Genomic DNA, 4,296 nt, shown 5'->3' with positions numbered 1-4,296 from the left:
AAACCAAACACACAATGAGAGGATGAAAATAAAATCATTAATGAAAGAGGAGAAATAATAACCCGCACCACAGAAATACAAGCAATTATAAGATTGTGAAAAACTATGTACCAACAAAGTGGGCAACCAAAAGAAATGGGTGAAGTCCCAGAAACATATAACCTACCAAAACTGAAGCAGGAAGAAACTGAAATTTTGAACGAATCGATTACCAGCAAAGAAATTGACTCAGTAATAAAAAAAACTTCCAACAAATAGAAGTCTAGAACCAGCTGGGTTCACAGGTGAATTCTACCAAACATTTTAAAAACAGTTAATATGTAGTCTCAAAATATTCCAAAAGAAAAGAGAAAGGAAACCTTTCAAATTCATTCTATGAGGCCAACATTACTCTGATACCAAAACCAGATAAAGACACCACAAAAAAAGAGCACTACAGGCCAATATCTTGATGAATATAGATGAAAAAATTCTTAACAAAATACCAGCACACTGAATCCAACAACACATCAAAAACGTCATTTGCCACAATTAAGTGGGATTTAGTCCCAGGATACAAGGATGGTTTCCCATCAAAGTACTAACCAGGCCCGACCCTGCTTAGCTTCCGAGATCAGACGAGATCAGGCGCGTTCAGGGTGGTATGGCCGTAGACACAAGGATGGTTTAATACTTGCAAATCAAGCAACATGATATGAAACCTTACATCAGTAAGAAGGATTAAAAAAAATAAGATCATTTCAACAGATACAGAAAAAGCCTTTGACAAAGTACAACATCCATTTATGATAAAACCCCTCACAACAAAGTAGGTTTAGGTACCTCAACATAATAAAGGCCTTATATGAAAAGTATGATGGTGAACATCATACTCAATGGGGGAAAAACTGAGAGCCTTCCTCCTAAGGTCAAGAGCAAGACAAGGATATCCTCTCTCACCACTTTTATTGAACATAGTACTGGAAGTCCTAGCCACAGCAATCATACAACAAAAAGGAATAAAATGCATCCAAGTTGGTAAGGAAGAAGTAAAACGTTCACTATTTTCGGATAATAAGATACTACATATAGGAAATCCTAATAAGCCTACCAAAGAAAACCTACTAGAACTGAAAAATGAATTCAGTAAAGTTGCAGGATACAAAATCAATGTATAGAAATCTGTTACATTTCTGGGGCGCCTGGATGGCGAAGTAGGTTGAGCATCTGACTTTTCATTTTAGCTCAGGTCATGATCTCAGGGTCATGAAATCAAGTCCTGGATAGGGCTCTGTGCTCAGCACAGGATCTGCTTGGTTTCTCTCCTTCTGCCCCTCCCGCCACATTCTCTCTCAAACAAAGAAATCTAGAAAGAAAGGAAAGAAAGAAAGAAAGAAAGAAAGAAATCAATCTGCTGCATTTCTATATGCTAATAATGAAGCAACAGAAAGAGAAATTAAGAAAACAATCCCATTAACAAGTGCACCAAAAATCATAAAATAGCTAGGAATAAACTTAATCAAAGAAGTAAAAGAAATACCTATACTCTGAAAACAATAAAACACTGAGGAAAGAAACTGAAGATGACACAAAGGAATAGAAAGACATTCCATGCTCATGGACTGGAAGAACAAATATTGTTAAAACGATATTGTTAAAACAAGATTGCCTTGGGTATACACTACCCAAGGCAATCTACAGATTTAATGCAATCCCTGTCAAAATACCACAGCCTTTTTCACAGAGCTAGAACAAACAATCCATAAATGTGTATGACGCCACAAAAGATCCCAAAGAGCCAAAGCAATCCTGAAAAAGAACAAAGCAGGAAGTACCGCAATTCCAAACTCCAAGTTATATTACAAATCTGTAGTAACCATAACAGTATGGTACTGTCATAAAAACATGACACAAATCAATAGAACAGAATAGAAAATGAAGAAATAAACCCACAATTACATGGCCAATCTTCAACAAAGGAAGCAAGAATATGATATGCAAGGGATAAAAGTCTCTTCAATAAATGGTGCTGGTAAAACTGACCAGCTAATGCAAAAGAATGAAACTGGACCTTCTTCTTATACCTTACACAAAAATAAACTCAAGATGGATTCAAGACCGAAATGCAAGACTTGAAACTGAAACAATAAAAATCCTCTAAGAGAGCACAGGCAGTAATTTCCCTGACATCAGCCATAGTATTTTTAAAAAAGATTTTATTTATTTATTTGACAGAGAGACACAGTGAGAGAGGGAACACAAGCAGGGTGAGAGAGAGAGGGAGAAGCAGGCACGGAGCCTGATGCGGGGCTCAATCTCAGGACCCTGGGATCATGACCCAAGCTGAAGGCAGATGCTTAATGACTGAGCCACCCAGGTGCCCCAGCCAAAGCATTTTTCTAGATGGGTCTCCTGAGGCAAGGAAAATAGAAGCAAAGATAAACTATTGGGACTACATCAAAATAAAAAGCTTCTCCACGGTGGTGGTGGTGGGGAAATCAACAAAACTAAAAGGCAACCTACTAAGTGGGGGAATATGAGGGATGCCTGGCTGCCTCAGTTGGTAGAGTATGTGACTCCTGATCTCAGGGCCATGAGTTCAAGCCCCACACTGGGCATGGTGCCTACTTAAAGTTAAAAAAAAGAAAGACCAGAAAAAGATATTTGCAAATGAATATCTGATAAACGGTTAGCATTCAAAATATATAAAGAACTAATAAAACTGAACACCCAAAAGGCAAATAGTCCAATCAAAAAATGGGCAGAAGAATAAAATATTTTTAAAAAAAGGGCAGAAGACATGAACAGACATTTCTCAAAAGATATGCAGAGGAAGACACTGAAAACAGACACATGAAAAGATACTCAACGTTACTCATCAGAAGGGAAATGCACATCAAAACTACAATGAGATATCACCTCACACCTGTCAGAATGGCTAAAATAACAAAAAATAACAAACGTTGGCAGATGTGGAGAAAAAGGAACCTGCCTGTACTCAGTGGGAATGTAAACTGGTGCAGCCACTGCGGAAAATATGGTAAAACTACCTTCCTTATGATCCAGAAATCACACTAATAGGTATTTACCCCCCAAATACACAAACACTAATTTATAAAATCTTTTTTTTTTAAAGATTTTATTTATTTATTTGACAGAGAGAAATCACAAGTAGATGGAGAGGCAGGCAGAGAGAGAGGAAGGGAAGCAGGCTCCCTGCTGAGCAGAGAGCCCGACGCGGGACTCGATCCCAGGACCCTGAGATCATGACCTGAGCCGAAGGCAGTGGCTTAACCCACTGAGCCACCCAGGCGCCCCCTATAAAATCTTTTTAAAAAGATTTTTTTATTTGACAGACAGAGAGAGAGATCACAAGTAGGCAGAGAGAGAGGGGGAAGCAGGCTCCCCGCTGAGCAGAGAACCCGATGCAGGGCTCAATCCCAGGACCCTGAGATCATGACCTGTGCTGAAGGCAGAGGCTTAACCCACTGAGCCACCCAGATGCCCCCAAAAACACTAATTTAAAGGGATACATGCACCCCTATGTTTATTGCAGCATTATTTACAATAACCAAAATATGGAAGCAGTCCAAGTGTCCACTGAGAGATGAATATACACACACAATGGAATATCATTCAGCCATTAAAAAAAAAAAAAGAAACATTGCCACTTGCAACAACATGAATAGAGCTAGGGAGTATAATGCTAAGTGAAATATGTCAGAGAAAGATAAATACCATGATTTCACTCATATGTGGAAATTAAGAAACAAAACAAATGAGCAAAAGAAAAATAGAAAGACAAACCAAGAGAAAGACTCTTTTTAAAAAAAGTTTATTTATTAGACAGAAAGAACACAAGCAAGGGGAATGGGAGAGGGAGAGGGAGAAGCAGGTTTCCTGCTGAGCAGAGAGCCCAATGCGGGGTTCAATCCCAGGACCCTGAGATCATGACCTGAGCCAAAGGCAGATACTTAGCAACTGAGCCACCCAGGTGCCCAAAGAGACAGACTCTTTTACTTATTTTTTTTAAAGATTTTATTTATTTATTTGACAGAGAGAGATCACAGGTAAATGAAGAGGCAGGCAGAGAGAGAGAGAGGGAAGCAGGCTCTCTGCTGAGCAGAGCCTGATGTGGGACTCGATCCCAGGACCCTAAGATCATGACCTGAGCCGAAGGCAGCGGCCCAACCCACTGAGCCACCCAGGCACCCAAGAGACAGACTCTTAACTATGGAGAACAAATTGATGATTACCAGAGGGGAGGTGAGGGGCAAGGAATGAGTGAAATAGGCGATGGCCTTAAAGAGTATACTC

At 39.5% G+C, this 4,296-nt stretch overlaps 1 pseudogene; it reads right to left on the bottom strand.

The window, feature by feature from the left end:
• Positions 1–537: 537 nt before the first annotated feature.
• LOC123391052 lies at positions 538–655 on the bottom strand (annotated as a pseudogene).
• Between the last annotated feature and the right edge of the window lie 3,641 nt (positions 656–4,296).

Source organism: Mustela putorius, unplaced genomic scaffold (genome assembly GCF_011764305.1).
Source record: "Mustela putorius furo isolate JIRA1106 unplaced genomic scaffold, ASM1176430v1.1 tig00000174_pilon_pilon_pilon, whole genome shotgun sequence".
Lineage (NCBI taxonomy): Eukaryota > Metazoa > Chordata > Mammalia > Carnivora > Mustelidae > Mustela > Mustela putorius.
This window is presented reverse-complemented; position numbering and strand designations above follow the sequence as displayed.